The 24130-nt window shown below is 34.3% G+C and overlaps 1 protein-coding gene and 1 pseudogene across 4 annotated transcripts in view; both read left to right on the forward strand.

Moving 5' to 3' along the window:
• LOC145254898 (zeta-sarcoglycan-like) overlaps positions 1 to 24130 on the forward strand; it is a 367875-nt gene that overhangs the window by 181441 nt on the left and 162304 nt on the right. The gene's annotated exons all lie outside the window — the stretch shown is intronic.
• On the forward strand, positions 19858 to 19983 carry LOC145264620 (U2 spliceosomal RNA; annotated as a pseudogene).

The following is a 24130-nucleotide window of genomic DNA, read 5'->3' on the forward strand; positions in this document are numbered from 1 at the left end:
ATATTCAAGCTAAGATCAAAATCAAAACCTAAAAACAGTGAGTCAAGTACGATAACCATTAGGCCAGCTTTGACAATGGTGTTTATGCCAGTAACGTAAAAATCTTGCGTTCTAGTGATGACAAAATCGCTGAAGGTGTTTTTGATATTGCTTAGGTTTTTTAAGCATTTCTCACGCAAAAAGTTGTGGAAATGCTTGAAAAAGTGGTAGTCGGTAGTTGAGAGATCTGTAGAGTATGGCTGATAATGCAGTTTTGTAGCCTGATTCATTCAAATTTTGCAGGGTCGGTTTAGCAATGTGCAGTTGGGCGTTGTCGTGGAGGACAATTGGGCCTTTTCTGTTGATTAATGCTGGGTGTTGTTGTTGAAGTTTCTGATGCATTTCATCCATTTGTTGACAGTACTTTTCCAGTGTAATGGTTTTGCCTGCATTCAAAAGAAAATAATGAATGAGACCAGTTGCATGACCTTCTTTTGGTGCAACTCTGATTTCGGGAAGTGTCGTGGAGCTTCATGAGCATCTAACCACTGAGCTGATCATCAGCATTTGTAAAGAAACCCACTTTTTCATCACAAATCACAACCCAGTCGAGAAACTGGTCGTTCTTGTTGCATAAAAGGGAAGATGACACTTTATGGTCGCGTTTCTTTTGATTGTTATTTAATTCGTGAGGCACCCATTTATCAAGTTTTTTTTTTTGTCTTCCCAATCTCTCAAGTGGTTGGAAATCGTATGCATTACGTTTAACTCAGAAGCAAGTTTTCGAACAGTTGTGCATGGATTGGTTTCGACTAAGGCTCTTAATTGATTGTTGTCAGCATCCGATGGCTGACCACTGTGCTCATCATCTTAAAGTGTCGTCACCACCACGAAATTTCTTAAACCACCATTGTGCTATGCGTTCAGCAGTGGTTCCTGGGTCAAACACTCCGTTGATATTGCGGGTTGTTTTAGCAGCTTTTCAGCCGAGCTTGAATTGAAATAAGAAAATTGGGCGATTTGCTTTTTTCTATCTTGTATTCAACATTCTGAAAAGAAGACAATTGTTTTAAAACGATTGTGATTTAAACGATTAGATAGAGCGAAAAACTCTCTTTAAAATGATATATAAAGTAAAGGTATTATAACAAAAACTTATTTGAAATCCAAATTAAAAATTTAGCAAGAACCTTCTTGTCAACTTAATATATTTTATATAGAAAAGAAAGGTAGTTTTTCCACTGTTTCTTTAACCTTAGCAGCTTTTTTAACAAAATATATATACTTAAAACTCTTCAATGAATAAGTTTTAGTAAATATCCGTCTATGTTCTTAAAAACAAAAAAAAAAAAAATGTCATTTCGAATCGATTTCATCAAATTTCATATTTAATCCAACCAATTTCAATTACTTAAGAGGACAGTTCAACAAATATTTGTTGACATTTGATTTGGAAATAACCATATTGTAATGTGTAGGGAAGCAATCCAGTGATAATATGCTCTACAGATAGGAAGATCTTGGAAAAAAATTCTGTTCATAGTGATGATAGATGCATTTTTGCTGTGAATGTTTTAAAGGAAAGGAACGTGATAGTCATAATATGACAGTAGTTCATTGAACTGTCAGCAACATGACTGTCATATATTGTTATATATCTATAAAAGTGTGTGTGTATGAGGACACTTCTCAACCTATAAACTCGACAAATTTTGGATTTACAGACTTGAAATTTGGTATATAGGGCATTCAGATATGTGGAAAACATTTCAATCAGGTTTCGTCCAGATAAAAGGGCTGCTAAGGGGGTCAAAATTGAAAAATTGTTACTTGATGAAGTTTATTGGATTTTTATCTATTTGTGAACTGTTTTACAAATGCACATGCATGAACCGTTAACGTAACAGATCACTTATGTTAAGAATAAGTAGATTCGAAAAAACTTTTTACAGTCGTGTCAAGCTGGCCCAATGGTTATCGTACTTGATTCACTGTCTTTTGGTTTTGATTTCGATTTCAACTCGAGTATTCTTTTTTTTTTTTTACTCACAAGAAGTGGGCTGTTAAAAAAAAAAGCATAATACTCGCAATGCACATGTCTTGTTTTTTTCCATTTTATTTATTTTTTTTTGTTTTGTTTTCTTTTTTTTTTTTTGTGCATTTTTTTTTAGAAATTTAACGTTACGTTTAATACCTACGGTATTTCTGTTTATAATAAATAAGAATTTTGCATTAATTAAAATATAATATTTATGCATATTTTACGACTGAGCAATGCCGGACGGCCAGCTAGTAGTTAATAATTTTAAACTTGGCAATTCCATAGTTTGTAACTGCATCCATTAGGTCAATCATGCACGTACCCTCAGCTTTATGGACGCCGCCCTTACTTCAATAATAACCAATATACATAGTATATTCTCACTGGAATTAATCATTAAAATTTTTCCATGATTGCTTAAGTTATTCATTAAAACAAGATGTATGAAAAAAAAGAAACTTTCTTATTGACAAGAGATTCCCATAAAGTAAATCCCATAATGAAATTATTCTTAATAAAAACAATTTATGTATATATTTGTTTTAAAAAATATCCGTTTATGCATCTTAAGGATAGGACAATCCTTGGAGTAAATATGGTATTATGGTAATTGAGTATTATAGGTAGGAAAATATTAGATAAATATTAGGTACAGTGACACGGATGGCCATAGACCACCTCCCTACACTTTTGAGTAGACTTGTGTCTGACTTATTTAATGATTATTGTAAAATTGGTGCTAGTGCATTGTAAGAACCGGAAGTCGGTAATTGTGCATATTATGAATCCGATTTCATGTAAATTTCTGCTTGTGCTCGATCTGCACCTTTCAAGTCTGTAGATGAAAAAATTCGTTGAGTATATAGGTTGAGAAGTGTCCTCATGCACACACATTCTCACTTTTATAGATAGATTATGTTGCACTCATTTATGTACTATTACTGTTTGAAAAAAAAAAAGTATGTGTTGTAGAGAAAGTACTGATATCCTCTTGCTTTATACAATAAACCATCCAAAGTAGTTTATCAATTATGATGCTGCTGGGAGGAGAACAGTAGCAAGAGTAAAACCTGCGCCATTCTTCGTATACATTACAAGTTGTAAATGTCTATTGCATTGCTCACTTTCAGTAATAAACATTTTTATTTTATTAAATACTTTAGTATAACGTTTATTTCATACAATATTTTACATGAAATCTTACAGTTGTTCTAGAGAAGTATTGGCAAGCCCTTCCTTATATAAAGAACTATCGTACCAATGATTACGATGATTCTAGACACAGGAAGTACGACAGTAGTGCCAGTCCAGCCGGGCCGTTTCCCGTATACATTACAAATACCCAATGCATAACTACTTATTTCAATGCTCACTTACAGCAACAAACTCTTATATTTGTATGACGACTGTTCGAGTTATAATTAAATACTTTCAGTTAATATCACAAATTATACAACTGCCATTTTATTCCAGCAATCGGTACAAAGGCCATTTATTTAAATTAATCACGTACAATGAATTACGGATCAGGTGACTCACAAAAGGTGCCACTCAGAATCGTTAGTAAAATTCACAATCCTTTCTGTAATCCAACTATTTTTTTTTTTTTTTAGCTTCGATCAATGCCCGACTTGACCACAAAGTTTCAATCATAAATGCCCAACAATCTTTGTTTCATCACCATGCTATAATATGCAGAGACACTTTGGTGATCATCTCATCAGTAGAAGCTGTGGCTCTAAATGGACTTCACGCTCATCGATGGTTAACTCCCATGCCATATTTTTATCTTCGGGGAGGGGGGGGGTCACAAAGATGGTATGTTTCTATGTATCACTTAATCACAGCAGCGCATCTATTTTTGCTTTTCTTCCACACAATGATGGCGTCAGTATCATTTTTTTCTTTTTTAAGCCATGGTCATAAAACAGTTAGCAATAGGCAGAGGCTACTACACTAATTAGGGAATGCATAAAACTTATGAATATCACCATAGTTAGATAATACAGAACTCTGAAAATGTGACAGTGATACATGTTCGTTCACACAATTCTGAGGCAGCACGTTCAGGACTGCAGAACACAATGCAAAAGGAGATTGCCGGTACATCTGAGCAAACACAAGTGTGATTATGCAGAGGGTCTAATGTAAGTGTATACCGTCGCAGGCTTGGTCTATTCAGTCACACCACAGGACGGTATTTAAGCATCGCGGTGGGGCAAAACCATGAAATAATCTGTAAGGAACAGAAGCAACTGTTCCATTCCAGTTAATACACAGCACAGTATCTCTGAGAAAATTTAGTGTATCTTGTCTGTTTATGCTTTTGCCAGCATTCATGTCTGTGGTGACTTTAATGCTAACGGTGTTGCGTGAATAGTCAGCTCAAGCAGGACTAACAACCCTTGCTTATGATCTTGTTGACAATTCTACTTGCATTCCTGATGCTAACGGATATTTTGTGAATCATCTGGATCTTTTTCTGATAACTTGTTTGGAACAGTGCTCATCCACTCTTCTATCTTTGTTAGTATTTTCTGATCACTCAGTTGTCTCAATTAAGATCAAAAGAAAGGTGGGCTCTCTCTACCATGCTAGAAAGTTACTTACGCTTGAAAGTATCTTGTACTTTTTACAAGGCCACCATTCGCCCATGTATAGAGTATTGTTGCCACATTTGGGCTGATGTATCTGCTACTAGTCTCTCGATCCTGGACAGGGTTCAAAAGATTCACAAACCTGATAGGTCCTGAACTGTCATCTAAGCTTCAACTTCTGTCTCATCAACAAAATGTTGCATCCTTCTGCCTGTTCTACAAGTATTTTAATGGTAGATGCTCCAACAAACTACAAACTATTGTACCCCCTTACGTAAATACCCCGGTCAAAGCCGACAAGCAGCAAGGTCCCACTTCTACACAGAGATCTCTAGATGCAAGAAAGTCTTCTACTCTAATAGTTTCTTCCCCAGAACTGCTAGACTTTGGAATTTCCTTCCAGCTTTCTGCTTCCCCAACTGTACTGACATGCAGAAGTTCAAGTGTAATGTGAACAAACATCTTGCTTCTCAATTCCCTACATAGTATCCCTGCAACTTATGTCCCTGATAGTAGCCCCCTACACCAAATTGGTACTGCGCCTTGTTTGGGGTGAAAATGTAATTTAAAAAAAAAAGTACAATAAGACCATCACAGAGTGTATCGATATTCAATGGCTGATTGGGACAGCCTCAGATCTTTATCAGAAATTCCTGTACACTCCGTTTAAAAAAAAAAAAATATGCCCCGTATTACATCCAATATAACTGATTGTTTAATCTTTGCTATTGATAACTTTAGCCCCTCCAAGAAATTCTAACAGAAACCAAGCAGCCAGCTTTGGTACACTGCTAAATGTGCCTTTGCTATTGCTCACAGAAATTACAATTTAAAATACTTTCAACAAAGTAGATGCTCTGAATCCAAAGCTGCTTTTAGGATTGCTCATAAAAGAGTTCTATGCCTAATCTGTTAAATTTGAGTGGATGAGCAAAGGTTTGGTTCTCGAAAGTTTTGGTGAGTAACATGACCAATGGACCATAGACGAAAAAAAAAAAAGATTTGCATCACATTCCATCTTTTGTGAGCAGGGATGCATACTCCTGAATTTTTTCCTAGCATGATAAAAACTGAGTGGCATTCACATATCTGTCCGAGATGTTGCTAAACTAATCAAAAACTTAGATGCAGGCAAGGCAACTCAAAGCTATGACTGGCCTTTACATCTTCGGTGTATGATGATGGAACTGTGAATGGTCTGAGGAGCCAGAAGTGGACAGACCTGGACGGACTGTCTTCACTTGTGATGTGGCAGCTCAACCCACCCCGGGTGAATGCCGTCAGAAGTACAAGTAATCATTTGGCAGTTTGGTTGGAAACAGCTGGCATATTCTCTTTGCAGTTTCACTTGTTTTTACCTCCTCCCTCTTCAAAAGAACAAAGCTTCCATGCAATGATGAAGCGAATGGCACCGTGAGAAAATGGTTAACAACTAAAGTAGAAGCTATAAAATCCTCCATAAAAGCAGTAGGCTAAACGAAAAGATTTAATGATCTGACTAATGAAAGAAATAGAAACATTATCATCATCTAATATATAAAGTAAAGTCAATCTCTTTATCTTTTTATGGATTGGAGGAATTTATTGTCAAAAATAAAAAGGAATTTGATTTAATTGCTTTCAGAAAATATTTTGACAGGATCAGAATTATTTTAAAAGGCTATCATCTTCAAAAAGGAACGTAAATCTGTATTTTGAAAAATAAATTTGGTATAGTTTTAAAGAAAAGCAAAACAAATTGCAAGTAAATACATAACCGAGCAGTAGCTTGTAGGAAAGGGTAGTATCTGTATTGCGGGACTGCTTTCCAGCTGACTATAACATGGTCATCTTCAAGTAATCCAATTCTACCCGATTTCCACCACTGCCTATCATTAAACTATTGTCTTGCTGACTACCTTACTCGTTGACCCTTATCCTCCAGTGACTCCCTTTTAAAAATAAGAAGTACAAGTTAATATTTGAAAATTACTACAGAAACATGCATCGCATAACTATGAAATGGTCTTGAAATGTAAAAATGTTACCAAAATGATAAAAATCGGTATTAATTATCCCAAAAAACAAGGTTGTATGCCACAAAGCAACCAACCAACTCATTATTTTAGGATATTTTTTAAAGGATATCACATCTTTTATTCCTTGACATATTGTACCAAAGTTTGGCACTTGTTTCTTCCTCTTCTCTTCAACAATGTCTGCTATTCTTGGTGCCGACATAGAATCAATTTAATCTTGATTTCTTAAAGACCCTATCCATCAAGCAGTATCCGTTTTTGTCAAGACTGGCAAAATGAGCCGCACATGTTGGGTTTCTCCAATAACGAATCATCTGGAGAATGTTGACTGTGCATCTAGTGAAATCATTTCTGTCTTTGAATATGGGGTTGTTAGTATCACTAAGAATAAAGAATTAGACTTTTGGTATTCGACATGAAAGCAATACTTTTTGGACCATATGTACATTCAGCACCCCCAGTTATGCCAGTAACTGAAAAAAGCAAGTTTAACATAATATTCTATCTGGAATCCCTCAAACTCCATGCTTTCCCAAACAAAGAAAATACAAATCTTGTTCTTTTTTTGTTTTTGTTTTTTTTGGGGGTTTTTTTTTTCTCAAATTGAGTCGGTCTTAAAATGTTTTCCTATTAAAGTTCCAAACATTTTACTATTATTCTTTGCCAAAAAAAATAAACATGCAGAGTTAATTTTGATAAAAGTATAATTCAAAAAGATTTATTCATCTTTCTCTGGTTTAATGATTTAGTTTAGCTCAAATTTAAACTGCATGTCTGTTTTATTTTGTAAGAAATGGTATAACAAGTAAAAGATGTGACCTGTTAGGTCACCCGTAGAGCTCGGGTTAGATTGTTTGAATCGGGGGGAAAAAGTGAGTTTGCAAAGTTAGTGTGGGGGAAAATAGAGAAGGCTTACTGCAAAAACGTGTTCGTGTCTGTCTGTCTGTCCTACAGGCTGAGAAGTAAAAACGAAAAGATCATAGGTGGTGACCATGGTCTTTTAATGCCCACGGTCTCGCACAGTTCTTGAAAAATTACGTCTCACACATGATTTTGAGATGCGCCAAGCCACCATAAAAGCAGGTTTCTTGGGGGAGTGGGCAGAAGCGTTCAGACTTGTGCAGAGTGAACATCATCATGCAATTCATCAGACTTTTCCAAACTTGTTTACATTGGACTTGAAGGCAACGATATTATAGTCGGTCAAGAAGCAAGCCAGCAGAACAGTGTTCCATAGGCGGGCAGTTCTAAGAAAGAAACGTTCAGACCTGTGTAGGGTGAACATCGTCTTTTCCAATTTAGTTAGTTTAGTATTAAGAAAATAAAAACACATCAAAACTTATTTCGTTCTGTTTAATATATATCCATCCCCTCTCTCTCCAGCTATGGGTTAAATAGTATTACTGATCATGATGTCATTCCCTTTTATTTATAATGGACTATTCCAATCATTTTATTCTTTCCTTTCTTTATTACCTTCGGCTGTTAATAAACAGTGACAGAAAGGAGAGTGATAGATACTATACAAAAAAAAGAGTAGAGGAGGGGAAGTCAAACCATATAGAAGGAGAGAGAGAGAGAGACTGAAGATGATAAATATAATATATTAGTAACTTATGAGGTAATTGGCGAGTACAGTAGAACCCCGGGATACAACATTAATCTGTTCCGAGGTTAGGATTGTAAGGTGAAATTACAGTATGGCAGGGTTTGACCGAAATTTTATGCAGTACATCTAAAAATTAATAACAGACTTCAGTACAGTATATAATACACATGTATATAATCAAATAACGTTATAAATAGCACCGTAAAACGGGGCAAATACTGTAATGAGGGGTCGGAAAAACGTATCCCGGGGCTTTACTGTAATTGTATTCCAGCATGTATTTTCTGTGATTAAAATATATAGGAAAAAATAAGGGAAAAAAGCTAGATTAGCTCATCTTTAGTAGAAAACACACACACACACATATATATATATATATATATATATATATATATGACTTCCTTCAGTCTTGACAGACTATGGATACTCACTGTAAGAGTGCCTGCGTGTGAAATTTTTTGTGGCAAAAGTTGTGCAATCTCTAACTACACCTCCCCTGAGTCGACATTGTTAAATACCAGTGGCAAGTGGAGGTTTAGTATGATGGGAAATAATGCCGAGATAAGCGGAGAGCACATACAGCGCACAGAATTCTCAAATGGTCACCATATGATACTAGCCAGAGATCCCATCTTTCAAACTCCTTGGCCTAACATTCGCAGGTAATAGGAATTAAAAGAAATACATTGAAGACATTGTAAAGGTTATTGCAAAGGCTGCTACAAAATAGAAAATTATTTGCATCAGAGAGTATCCTATATCTTTACAAGGCCACAGTTTGCCCATACATAGAGTATTGTTGCTGTTGTTTAAATTGAGAACATTGCCAAGACTGTTGCAAAGAAGGTTGGTTCCCTCTACCATGCTAGAAAATTACTCCCACCAGAGAGTATCCTATATCTTTACAAAGTCAGAAATCGTCCATGCATGGAGTATTGTTGCCACATCTTGGCTGGTGTATCTACCACTAGTCTTTCACTCTTAAATAGGTTCTGCACTGTCAGCGATGTTCTAACCTCTGTCCCATTACCACAATATCGCATCTCTGTGCCTCTCTTCTGTTTGCCTGCTTTCCAGCTGACTACAATATGGTCGTCTTCAAGTCCAACGTAAACAAGTTCTTGATGAGCCGTTCCCTTAAGTAATCCAATTTACCAAATTTACACTTCTAACGATTACTATGATATTGTACCATTGACTGCTGTACACTCCTAAAAAAAATAAAAACAGTTAAATTTTATTTAAAAACAAGAAATATAATTTAAAACAAATTTTGTCTAAATACTTTAAAAGCAAATAAAATAGGTGAGATGCTATAATTGAACAAAAGATTGGTTTTCGTTTTTATTCATGTTGCTGCTGCTGCTGTCTGTGTGGTTTCGGCTTGTTTGAAAGTCTTGTTCTAATCCATTACTTAATAGAAACTCTATGAAAAAAAAAAAAAAAAAAACTTTATCAGAAAATGGTACATTGAGATAAAACTACTTGAAGCAGAGGGGGGAGGGCAACTTTATCAGTGGATGAAATAACACAAGGCGTCTGAATTTCCCCAAAGATAGAGTGAATTAATTCAGTAAACATGGCGTACAAGCATTTATCTCACCTAACATTATTATTGTTATTGCTGCCCAAAACAGTTTGGAAGAAGAGAAAAAAAATGCTGCCATTATTAAATGTCAGCCAAACTATTTCGGATTTGAACTTGTATGGGTTTATGGAGAATAAAAAAAAGTAAAATTTAGATTTATTTTCAACTTGGCTAGAGATTTTTATCCTCGGGGCCCCAAAACCAACAGATAGCATTCTTGTAATAATCTGGTTCCTGTTGATTGCAGTGTAATGCTGTTCCTGTGCAGTTCTAGGAGGTCCATCCTCTTAGGCTTTGCCTTCTCTCTTTAAAACAAGGGTTAGGTTATTGTTAATCGTCTGAGGCACTCTTACCAGGGAATGCCGACGGGGCTGCACAGGCACTTTTTTCAGGTCAGAGTACCCCTCCTTGGGGGTGCTGATTTCTTAATCCCGCTTTCTGACCCTGGTGTCGCAGTTCCTGCTGTGGGAGAGAACTAAATACCTCCACCTAGCTCTCGTTTTCCTCTTTATAAATGTTATCTTTTAGTTACTTGCATTCCAGGAGTGATGTTTCTGACAAAGGCGAAAGAATTGCTGTTTTCTGGGTCGAATGTTATTTTGTTTTCGAGAGGGGGGGGGGTATGTGGAGATTTGTTAAATTTTTACTTGCATGCTTGAACCGTTATATACTCCTATTATCATCTTGAATCCCGGTCTTCGCTTGTCTGCAGATGTAGAATCACTCGGATGCCAATGTTGATTTGTAAAACAAGAGTTTATTTAAAAAGGAGATGGTTATAGGAAACATCAGAGTGATGGGCTAGTTTGTGTACATGAGAGATAGAGAGAGACAAAGACCAGTAGATAGACAGATAGTTCACCTTTACACCGTCATACTGTGGCTGTTACTCCTAACATTGAGAACATCGCTGTAGACACAGTTTGAAATCTCGCCAGCCAAGATATCGATAACGTCCCCCTCCCATACACACATGCACACTATAGAGTAGAATCTTGTTCATCAGTGATTAAGGTTTTTGGACGATTTGACTAAATGTCTCTGCTGCAATTAAACCACACAACCAACTTCTTTAGTTACATAGAGAGACCTTAGCATAAATTGTATATCGTGTATAAAAATCAACTTTGAAATCTAGTGGAAGATCTCTTCCCTATAACCTTTTTATTACAGAAGCGACTTTGTTAGTCTTTCTCTACTCTGTTGTTATTTTCATTGTAGGTGCTCAAATGAGCTCTAACCTTTTGTTCTTCAAACAAAAAAACTCTACTAACTACAACCACTATAAATAATTTTCCTTTCTTCCTCTATGTGCCTAAAACTAAACACAACTTCCATATGCAAAATTTCTCTTCAAGAACTACCCATCTGTGAAACACAATATCACAGGACTGCTTATCAGCTGACTATAACATGGTCGTTTTCAGTTGAATGTGAACAAATTCTTGTCAAGCCCTCCTATTAATCAAATTCTGACTTGTTTCGATCCTGTTTCATTTCCATATAGCTTCTTTTCAATAACCCAAAACTTGTGGAACTCTCTTCCTGCTGACAGTTTTTCCCTTACCTATAATCTATGATTTTTTTTTTTCAAGAACTTCTTGGTATTGCTTATAATCTTTATTTACAAGGGTGTTACTACTTATCAAGACCTGGAGGCCACTCGAGAATAAGGGTTAATGAATGTAAAGTGGTAGTGTAGAAATATTGTAAGTTGAGTAAAATTTGATTATTTAAGGGGACTGTTCAACCAGAACTTGTTTACATTGAACTTGGAGGCTACAATATTGTAGCCAGCCGGGGAGCAGGCCAGCAGAACAGTGTTCCACAGGCGGGCAGTTCTAGGAAACCAGCTTATAACCTTTTGGACTACCTTATGTATTTATGAAACTGAATTGCCTAAAGTTATAAAGAATAAAAGTAGGATTGTTTATCGAGACATCAAATAGGAATTCTGTCATAAAAAAAAGCCTACAGAAACGTTGCCTGATCACTTGAGATGATTCCTGCAGGCCACACACGCAACCAGATGGTGGAAGAGTAATCTGTTGCCAGATCAGAGTTCCGCTGATTTGTGGCAAACTTTTTTCTTTGAAAAGTCGGTTATTTGGCTGATGCCTTCTGAAGAACACGAACAAAAGAACGAAAGAAAAGAAAAACAATTGTTTTTGTTTTAAAAGTAAGTTTTTTTTTGGGGGGGGGTTCATATATATATATATTGGTATTAAAGCTCTTGGAAGTATCATTAAGAATTTAAAAACATTGAATAAACAGATAAAGCTGTTTTTAGAACACGTTAAATATGCGAAATATTTTATTAACAGAAAGAAGAAAAATATGATTTAATATTCTTTTCTTTTTTTATAGTTGAAATATTTCATACCTTAGCAAGTCCCTCTTCAAAGTGAAAGATTTCTATTTCCTGTTTTTCTTTTTCTTCCCTTTGCAAGTAAAATAAAACAGACCAACCAAAAAAAATCTATAACTGATCATATCAACAGTTGTACACAAGCAACCTTGCTACTTTATTTTTGAATTGAAAGCCATGTTCAATTTTAAGACTTTTCGGTGGGTAGCTAATCGTGAACTCTTAAAGTTTGCAAGCAAAGAATCTTTCTCGTGTGCACACGAAAAAATTTTTTTTCACAAATTTTAACAGATCCAGTTTTTTTTATAGAACGATTCTGATTTCTGGTTGGCTGCTAGCAGAACCTGTCTCCACTTGATTGGTCAATTTCTATTGCCAGTGTCTACAAGTAGAATCTTCCAACTTTCTTCAATCATTATATAAAAAATATTGCAACAAAACTCACTGCAGGCTTTCTAGTAATACTGTTGGGAAAAGTATGAACCTGCGATTTCTCTGTAGATGGATAACCATTTGAGGATACCAGGTGCTGTATGTGCAAGAATGGCGAGATCTGTCTACAAAAGGAAATGCAGCCCTGAAGATGCCTTTTAGCAAGTATTTGAGTATTTAAAAAAAAAAAGTGTTTTATGGAAATCGCCCCTCAGCAAGGCAAAAGGTCATTTAATGTAAATAGCTAAAATTAAAATATACTAGTTTATGGTCAAAAACTTGCCAATGATAAGTGTTACATGGATAGATTATGATCCAGAAAACAGCAGTTCTCCCCCCTTTGTCAGAAATATTGCTCATGGAATGTGAATACTAAAGAAAAAAATTAGGGAATCTACACATGTTGCCAAAACAGAATAACTAGCTTCTAGATAGAAGTTGTTCTTAATCATGTGGTGAAGCTCTCCAGAGAGAGTATGTTAGTTTTTTTTTTTTGTTTTTTCTAACTGTTTTTGGTTCATTTAATGCTGAAAAAAAAATATTGTAAATAATAGTATACAATTAGTTGAACACTAGTCATTATTTTTTCTACACTTATCATAGTACTTTTTTTTTGTGGTGAGATTATATACAGTGGCTATCCATCTTGGAGCAACCAGGCTCAATGTCCCTTAATTTAACTGTTCTGATGAGAACCGGTATATTTGTGCTATAACAAACCAAACCAATCTCAACAGCTCCTCAGGATCATAAGAATTATCTTATTCGTTTGGTGGTAAGGCCTAAAATTGGAGAATGTGGAATCACCCTTTAGGTACCAATACTCTCAGGTCCACTCACATGGAATGGTACTACCTACCACGGTCCCCATATGTGTTCCTATTTACTTGCCTCCCTGCGGTCGTATTTTTTTATGTGGGGAAAATCCAGCTTCCCAAAAAGGAGACTCTGAATTGGGACAAAAATAAAAACTGCCTTAGTCTGGAAGGATTTCTGTTTGACTGACTGAGGACAGAAAAGGTAAAATCTGGTGTCAGAACAGATTACACTTTGCAGCAATAATTGTAGATTTTCCCAATCTTCTATATAAATACAACAAGCAATAGATATATTTGTGTGTCTGTCTGCACGTAAATATTTAACCGATAAACTCTTAAACTACTCGTCACATAACACTAAAATTAACAGAAAATGGTAATCATACACCAAGGATGATTCTTTGTCTGGATGGATGAATGACGCATACAGACATATATCGACAAATTGAAGTGCAAAATGTTCGTTTCAACTTCGACAAGCTCAAATTCAATTAATTTCTTCAAGTCATTTAATATTAAATCTTTCTTGCCTATCTCCTGATAGGCTCATCAGTAGGGAATGCAGTTAGATCACTAGATGCTTTGGTTTCGATTCTAGCTGATGGTACCCAAGTCATTTTTTTCTACTTTTGAAATTGGTACTATATATTAGGTACAATATAATATTCAATAGAAAATTGGCTCTGTAATAATAAATACAAAATTTGCATGAATTAAAATATATTAAAGCATATTTTACAACCCAGCAAAGACAGACGCTCCCCTCCCCACTTCTGCTAGTTATGTCATAAGGCTGACAGCAGAAGGACCTTTTGAATATATATTTTTATTTATTTATGTATGATCAGTTTTAAAGTTCTATGTTTAAGATATAACAAGAGTGTATGTAAATATATATAAATAAGAATTTTGTCAGATTCGAAAAGTCCAATAATAAGAGGGAAGAATTGCTATTTTCTGGGTCAACTGTTTTTAGTGGGTAATATATGAAGATGTTCAATTCAAAGCAGTTATCATTCGGCTGTCAATCTATCCATCTGATTAACCCTTATCCTTGAATATTTTTAGCTTTATTAAGTGACTAGCGGGGAGTACCCGGCGTTGCCCTGGTGGAGGATAATGATACAAGGATGAAGCGATGTTAAGAATGGCTTCCACATGGTTAAAATAATAATAAAAAAATAGAAAGAGGTGGATTATTAGTTTGCCATGCTAACCATTAGGCCAAAGAGAATAGTGAATTCAGTGAGTTGGGAATTAACTTTGGTCCGGGTGGAGAATATTAGCATAAGGACAAAAAAAAAAAAAAAGAAAAGAAGGTAGAGAGAGGTGGGATTGAACTTGAAAATGTAGGGTAATTAGTTTTCCTCGCTAACCATTAGGCCAAAGAGGATAATGACTTCAACGAGTTGGTAATTAACTTAAGAATCATAGGAGTCGCCACACATGTCAGAAATGAACCTTGTTTTTAAACCTGGCTAAGGGCCCGGTAAGCTTCCTGCGTTCTGTCGTATGCGTTCGAATAGTTTCGCTTTATTATACAAAATGACAAACAAACACTCAAGACAACGGCATGGTGGGAATTCTTTTAACTTGATCAAGAAAAAAGAAAGAAACGGTGTCCGTTTGCAAATCTCAGCTATTATTATCTCTGAACTATAGGAAAACGTCTCCCGGAATTTAACTAACAGTGAATTCTTGATCTGGAAGTCCTTCCGTGGACATACACAAACACTCGTGCCCCTTTTGCTTATATATATATATATATATATATATATATATATATATATATGAATAGATGACTCGTTAGCTCAAAAAATAATAAATTATCTCCAAACAAATTCTGTTCGAAATATGATTACAGCATAAAATGACCCAACCGATAGTTGACATAACGTAAAAACCCAACAAACCACAATTTCTTAGTTCAATCTGCTGCGCTGCTTCAACCAATATGTTTCTGTGTATTTTAGTTCATGTTTGATGTATTTACTTAGAACCTTGTAGATTATTTCTCATTCTTTGATACCAGATATCATCTGCTGAAATGATGATTTCCTTCAGCTCAAATTCAATTTGTCAGTAATCTTCGAATCTCATAGCAGAATGAATTTATAGGTCAGTTTTGCTTTTCACCCGAAAAATTGTGTGTAACTCAAGATGGTAAAAACGAAACTTTGCAAACACAGATTAATATCAACGTCAAAAATCTGAACGATCTGATGAGTCATGAATTAACGAAACAACTCTGTAGATGGCTATCTAACAAAGTTATCTTGGATTTAAAAAAAAAAGTCCGAACTAATTAGCAATCTTATATATCGATACTTGATTCATACTAGCCTATTTTTCAGATTTTTAAAAAATTTCAGTTTTTTCGTTTTTTTTTTCTTTCATTATGTTATATATAAATATACAGAGTAGAACAAAATTAAAGCCTTTTTGATTATTCTTTATTTTTCTCAAATATGAATGTATTGCTACGTGTTAATAAAATTAAAAAAGACATGACTTATGCCACATCATGGATTTTATTTTGCTTTATTTTTGGGATCTAAAAATATTTATTCAAGCTAAGAGAACCAAAATAAATTAAAGTAAAATCGTCATTGAAACAACTGCATCTGAATTATCTATAGTAATATATATATAATGTTCGATTTTAACCATAATTCTTTTTAAGGAAGCAATATTTTTCTTTAAGACTTTTATAAAGAGGCTGGCGTTTTATTTTGTAAGTTAAGATGCATTTGACAAATTTCTCTAATTGTTGTATAGTGGGGTTGTATATATAAACGTTCATGTGTTTACGTGTCTATTGAATGTATATATTGAGTGCACTATGATCGTCTGGTGTTCTTGTGTGTGTACATGATGATATATTCGGATACAGTTCAACAACAGACATATAACATTTTCAACAAAAAGGGACAGATAAAAGTTCTCTGATTTAACATCAGGCCAATCGGAGAAACATACCTGGTCCATCTTTTGTCTTGTTTAACGGAAAGCTGCAAAGAAGATTAATCCCAATGAATCAACAAATCTCAGGTTGTCTTTTCAGAAGCTTTATTACAGATGTTTCCCCATTCCTTACATTTGATAGGCATTGGACCTCTTGATGTCCCGAGTGCTTTGAGCCATTATGACTGGTTGGCTCGACTCTGTCATCTTCAAGCTCTTACCACAAACTGATTAAATCTTGCATGTGCAAAACATCTCCCTTCTAATGACATAATCAACACCTATCACTCCTAACTATAGGCTGATGTCTGTCATATATTCTTGTTTATCTAGCTACCATTCCTGTTTGTGTTAGTTATGAAAATTAACATTCCTTATTTCTAACATTTTTATTCTAAAAAATTACCTTTCGCTTTGATACAGTCTGTTGTTCAAAATATTTTTGACCTAAACGCTGATAATCGGCCATTGCAGGCTAACCAATATCTGGAAGCCAATAATATAATATAATGAGAAGTAGATTTTCTCCATATACAAAAAGTAATTCTGAATGTTTTTATTCTATTTTTTTTTTTTTTTTTTTTTTTTTTTTTTTAGTAAGTGTGGGGGGGGGACGTGTGCGAATACAGAATGTTTCAAAAACCAATTTTTAAGACTTATCACTTCTGCAACTTGATTTGGATGTCACTTTAAATTTATAAATTTCTATATTTTAAGTTCTATTATATCACAAAAATAGTGAACTTGTCTTTTTCTTTGCAAATTAGGTGTAAAATTCGTATAGATAGCTTCAAATGTGATTTTTTGAACTCATTTTTAAAATAATAAATTATATTAATTCTTATACAAATTACACGCACCGGCACCCACAACGATGAAATTTTTATATTAATGTTTATTAATATCTCAAAATTTTGTGATTAAGAACAGAGGTCCACTCTAAATATGAAAATAAAAAAAATTAAAAACATTGTTTTTATGCTTTTTAGACCTTCCATAACCTTGAAAATACTTTTTTTAGATGCATACACTGAATAAACTACAAATATATATATATATATATAGTCATCCACATACAGTACTGTTTCGCTGTATCACAGTTTATCAGTGTGGCTAGACAAGCAACTACCTCAAGCCAGGATTGAAACTCGACTGTCTAGACAACAGGTGGCACTTCTGTTACTCTATTCGGCTGCTGCTATGATGAACATGTGAATTAACAATGTCCAAATATTGTCCAAACGCCTAAGCTCTATTTGTTTACACAAAGAGCATCGCTTAATACGCTAATGGCAGTTTGTTTATGACTTCCCAATAGGTTTTAAGTTTGATCCCTGGCTCGAAACGGGTGCTACTCTAGCAGCACTGAAGAGCTGGGATACAGTGAAACAGTGTCTGTGGATAACTACATATATCTACCCTTTTATGCATAAAGAATTTTATTATTTATTCTATTTGTTTACTCATTAAAACTGTTTTTGTTTGTATTATTTATTATGAAGCTTTCGTCATATAGGTTGAAATGAAAAGTTGCCCTATCGACTTTTAAGCATTAGAAATCTATGAAAGCTCAGTGTGAAAGGTTATGAAATAATCATTTTGATCTGTACCTATTGGTCCCTCATTAATACGCATGGCATGAAATCCACCTGTCCCAAAGGGAAATTCATTATTATTGCACTCGCAAGGGTGCCATTATAATGAGATTCTGCCGTAGCATGAAGAGATTTTCATTTCTTTATCATTTCTTTATTAATGCCCTGTGGCTGCCATCTTGTTTTGTTTGTAGAGTTTTGTGGGAGCCAAGAAACGCTGCGTCTGTTGTTTTCTCATTAGTTTTATTTGTTTTACTGATTGGCCAAGTTGTTTAGAAACTCTGTATACTTGGACCTGTTACCCAGGGCGCCACTGAGTAAAGAAAGGACGCCCTGAGTGATGAGTATAAGTACTTAATGCCAAACCAAACCCTTGTACTGCTAAAACTCTGTGACGTGAACAAGCCCGCAAAATTCAAAGGATGATATCATCTAATGAAATAGATGGTGGGTAACCGAGCACAGTAGATGACGTCACAATAGGATAACATCATCCAATTAAACAGATTGGGATAACTGAATAGAGTGGATGACATTATAAAATGGCAATGTGAGCATTTTGAGGCATCACCCACTGTGGATGACGTCACAAAAGGATAATGTCATTCAATTAAACAGAGATAGGCGGTAATTGCGCTCAGTCGATGACTGAAAATAGTGATTTCATCCATAAAATTAGAGAGAAGAGAGGAGATTCTTAATTTAAACAAACTGAGCGATCTGATATATACATTTTGGTTTGGCAATATCTATAATTAATCTATACTTGAACCTGGATTTGTTACTCGAGGTTAAAAGTTTAGATAAATATTTCTTTTTTTCTCCCACAAATTTTTCTTTTTTTTAATCCAGTTGCAGTGAAGACTTCTGAAGTTATTGGCCTTCATTTGCTTGCGTTCCTTCATAAAATATATAAGATTTCATTTTATTTAAACAGTGGGTTTCATGAAATATGTAGAATCAAAATTACACTATTTTTACCAGATTAAGGGCTTTCCAGCCAAAAATTGCCATGGATAACAACACTCCAGTTAAGAATACATCATTTGAATTTCTTAGCTTAACATTCACATATAACATGAATGAAAACAAATGCATAGAAGACATTGCCAAAGCTGCTGAAAAGAATGTGGCTCCCTTTACTTCACAACAAAAATAGTCATACCTGACAATATCCTATAGCTCTATAAAGTTACCCTTAACCTATGCATGGAATATTGTCACCTCATATGGGCTGGTACATCAACTACTCATTTCTCTCTAGTTGGGCAGGGTCCAAAAAAAAAAGTCTCTAATCTAATAGGTCACACACTGTAAACCATGCTCCAGCCCCTGTCCCATCACAGCAATGTTGCATCCTTTTGCTTGTTTTCAAGTACTTTAATGGAATGTTCTGATGAACTCATAACACTGGTATCCCTTTAATGTAAATACACCTGACTAACCGATAAGCATCAAAATCTCCTACCTTCACTGTAGCGGTCCTCTGATACCAGAGGGCTTTTTATTCTAAAAGTTTTTTTCCTTCGAATTCCCTCCTTGTATCCTGCTTCCCCAACTGTACTACAGGGCTCTAGGGACAAACTTATCTTTAGTTAACCTTTGACAACTAAATATTTTCGTTTACTAGCCAAATAGAAAAGTTACTAGCCAAACTCACATGATTTTTAGAATATGACATCTTCATTCTATGACGAGTATGCACATCAGAAAGATTTTTTGTATTTTTAGTCGCGTGCAAGTGACTCTATAAGTCACTCTGTCGGTCTGTCTGTAACACTTTTGTGCTTGGCCTTTTTGGTTAAGATCAAAACTCTGTTGTTAATAGATGCTGTTCTTAGCTTTTTAAGCTTTTCTTGGCCTTTTGGCCAAGATAAAAGTGTAGTATCTGTTCTTACTACATGCTGTACTTATTGTGATATAAAGTGTGGGATCACTTTTCTGTATTAATTTAATGTAAAATGATCACCCACTTTACAATCAGTCTATCTCAAAGTACTTCAAGTCATTCTCCAGATCATTCAAGTTGTTTTTGAAGGATTCCAGTTATTTTTTAAGCATTCAAGTCATGCTTAAGGTCATTCAATTCATCCTTCAGTTCATTAAAGTCATTCTAAGCCATTTACTTTTTATTTATTTAAGTCATTTCAGCCCATTTTTCGGTCATTTTAGTTTATCTTTAAGAATTTCATGTCAATCCTACATTCACGCATTCATTCATTACACGAGAGCACGCGACTAATGGCTATCGGCCTTGTTTTTTAATAAGTGTAATTCTAAAAATACACCAAATTTTATGTTGATACTTGAACGTATAAACATTCAAATTTCTTCAGATGTTTTTTTTTAAACAGCCTTCGTTAAAAAAAAAGTATTTTGTTTTGTTAAACTTTTTATTGTTTAAATAATTTGACTTTGCTCGTTTTATTAAAAAAAAACAGTTGAAAAGATATTTTTCGTTCTGTAGTGAACCTTGGAAGATTGTCATTGAAAGAAATACAATCGCCAAAAGATAAGTGTTTCATTATTTCTAGTCGTCACTTTGAAAAATCACTTGCAAATTCGACTGTTTCACTCGCAATGTAAACCCCTGTACTAATATGCAGAAATTTAAGTGTAGTCTCAACAGGCATCTTGTTACTCATCTCCCTACTTAGTATCTCTGTAGGTATGCTCTCAGATTCACCATTTATCTGTGGAAATTTGTCTTGTTTCGGGTGAATACGAGTTTAGAAAAAAATAGTGCCAAATTGACAGAAGACCTCTTGCTTGAATGAAGCAATAATTATGGACTAGTGACCGATCAGAACTGAGAATAGACTTACACATTTAAGTACGATAGAACACCCAAGCCAACTTATGAGGATTGTTCCAAAAGTAAAGCTTCCTATTTTTTCCTTTTTTTTTAACTAAGAAAGTTGAGTTTTGCAAATAGTAGTAATGTTAAAACGAGCGACTTTTGTAATGCAGAATTTATTTTTTTACATAGTCATCACCATTCCCAATGCACTTTTGCAAGCCTCTTTTGATGCCTTGGTCGTGAAAATTCAGAGCGTGCTTTGTCACCATGCAAAAAAGAAATGACTAAGTCCATCATCCTCCCCCATGTAGCCCCAAAAGTTCCCAAGGCCTTAACATATTTAAATTTAAGTTCAGCACCATGCAAAACTGCTAATAAATAGACATACACAGAAAATTTTGAAGAAATATGGTAAAATAGTCCCAAAAATGGAGTGTTTTTATTAGCTCTAAAAGAGCCCCTGGGGCATACCCAAGAGTTATCGTGAAGTATAGACAAACAAAATTATATAGAAATCAGTTAGTTACAACTTTTCAAAAAGTTTTATAAAAATCCAAGGCATCAATTTTTTTTTTTTTTTTTTTTTAATAAGCACAAAAGTGTCAATTTTAGCCATTTTAACCTGAAAGGCACCCTTGGGAGGCAACCGGAGTTTTCTTGGAAAATCCGTTCTGTTACTTTTTATTCATATTATATTTGGTGTTTGTGAAAAATTTCCAAAAAATTCTAAGTCATAATTATTGAGAAAAGTGCGGACAGACGAACAAACAAGGGTGAATTTACAACCAAAAAATTTATTGCATAAAATAATTTTGGCGGTAAAGACAAAGAGAGGTGAGGGTAGATTTAATTTCGAGTGTGACGAATGACGATAGCAAAAGGACTGTAGAGTAGAGATATTTAGTTTTATGACACTAGGGAGTGCCATGGGGTGTGACAGCCAATGAGTTTCTAATAATAGAAACGATTTAAGGTTTGCTTAGTGCTAGTCAGACTTTTTTTTTTAGACAATAGGAGTTGTGAATTGAGTTGGTCGCTTAAACAGTTGAGCTTTGACTACAGTTAAAAACAGATTGTGGCTTGGGCCAGGTTGGAAAAGCTGTGAGAGGTGGGAAAATGAACTGACGGTAACAAACAAACGCAGCCTCAACAAGACATAGATGTGAACCTTAGCATGTAAATACACACACTCAGTCCAACCGATATATATTTGAAGCATCAAAGTCTGTTTTTTTTTTGTTTTTTGTTTTTTTCTTGTGTTGTGTTTTGTTTTATTTTTCTACTTGTGGACCCATGTGCCCCCATCGACAGTCGCCAGTGTGAAAAAATAAAATGACAACACTGCCAGACCAACAACGATGAAAGATGGAGAACAAAGCTACGACACACAATGTTTGGGGTTGGCGACTTGTTCTTGGGACCACATGGTATCACAATAATACAAAGACTGTTGGACATTCATGATTGAATCTTGGTGGACAAGTCAGGCATAAACTGGAGTTTATTTGTACCAGAAGGGATTGTGAATTTTATTTTACTGTTAGGAAACTTTTAAGGGGAAAGAGGGGCCTATATAAAGTATCATATGATGACTAAAGATCCATGTAGACGGCATAATTCCGTTAACACACTGGTTCTCATTGGATCACCGAAATTAAGCAATATTGAGTCTGGTCGTGGCCTTCGTTATAAAGATGGCCGGCCAGCTGAAAAAATGACGTCATCGCCGAGGTCCCAACAAGCAAGATATGTGGAACTCTTAGACTGTCAATAATGAACAGTAATTTTTACAGACAGCGTTACAAAACTTCAAAATTGGATTGAAATAAAGAACACGATGATTTATACTGAAACTCATCTAATATTAATAATAAAAAAATAATAAAACACAAGTTGTTTGTTTAAGTATTATAAGCAATTGAATATTTCGTTGTATTATAGATTTTAAAGATTAGAATGCGTTCTTTAATTACTTATAAATTACATTTTTAAAAAGTGAAGGAACACGATTTGATTTGTAGTAAACTTGAAGTTTATTTAATATAATTAAATGAAAATGTTATCAAAGGCAAGATAAGTTACTTTTCTACCAAACTGGACATATTTTTTCGTGTTTTTATTCAATGTAACATGTTTATTCAGTTCGAAAACCATACAGTGTTTACCGATAGCAGTGTCAGAAATTTCGTGAAAATAGTGAATAATTCCACCCCATCTTTCCAAGCTTATAACTCCTCGAAAAATGTAATTCAAGCCCTAATTTTTTTTTTTTCAATTAAAGGAGCAAGGACCAAGGTTTTATTAAAAAAAAAACAAAAAAACAATGTGTTTTTTTTTTTTAAAAAGGTTTTAAACTTCGGACTTTACAGGTAAATTTCTAAAAAAGGCATTTTTTTTTTTGTTTTAATTTTGAATATATTATTTATTGACCTTTTCTCTTCAATTTGTGATATATAAAACTCCGACATAAATTAATTATTTACTTTTTAAGAGAAAGTTAAAAATGGGTGACACTTGGGTGGGGGGCGTGAATTTAAAAAAAAACGTTTGTCTAAAATATTATATTCGGTTTATTGGAAAGAACATAAAATTTCACATTGACCCTGAAAATATCGTAAAAATAGAATCAATAAAAAAATTTTGATAGATTTTTAAAGTTTAAAAATTGAAATATATTGAGTTCGGAAAATTCATTACTGTTTTTAAAAATACTATTAAAAAACCACCGAATATATCAAGTTATGTCACGGTAACTTATATTGAGCAAATTTCTAAGAGTATTTTGTCTAGTTTATTATTTATTACACCTTTTTCCGAACTTACCGTGTTAAAGAGAGAGTCGGCCGCCATTTTAAATTTTCCAATACATCGGTAAACACTGTATGTTTTTCGAGCTGAATAAATATGTTACATTGAATAAAAACACAAAAAATATATCCAGTTAGGTAGAAAAGTAACTTATCTTGCCTTTGATAACATTTATTTGTTTGACATTTATTTTTTGACTTTTTCGAATCTATGTGTACAGTAATACAAACCCGGAAATTTCAAGATGGCGTCTGACTCCCTCTTTAACACGGTAAGTTTGGGAAAAGGTGTTATAAATAAAAAACTGGTTAAAATACTGTAAAAAAACTCGCTCAATATATGTTACCGTGACATAGCTTGACATATTTTTTCTAGTTTTTTTATTTATAACACCTTGTTTTTGGAGCTGAATAAACATGTTACATTGAATAAAAACACGAAAAATATATCTAGTTTGGTAGAAAAGTAACTTATCTTGCCTTTGATAACATTTATTTGTCATATATTTGTTTT

Source organism: Euprymna scolopes, chromosome 3 (assembly GCF_053919585.1).
Source record: "Euprymna scolopes isolate OS-2025 chromosome 3, ASM5391958v1, whole genome shotgun sequence".
NCBI lineage: Eukaryota > Metazoa > Mollusca > Cephalopoda > Sepiida > Sepiolidae > Euprymna > Euprymna scolopes.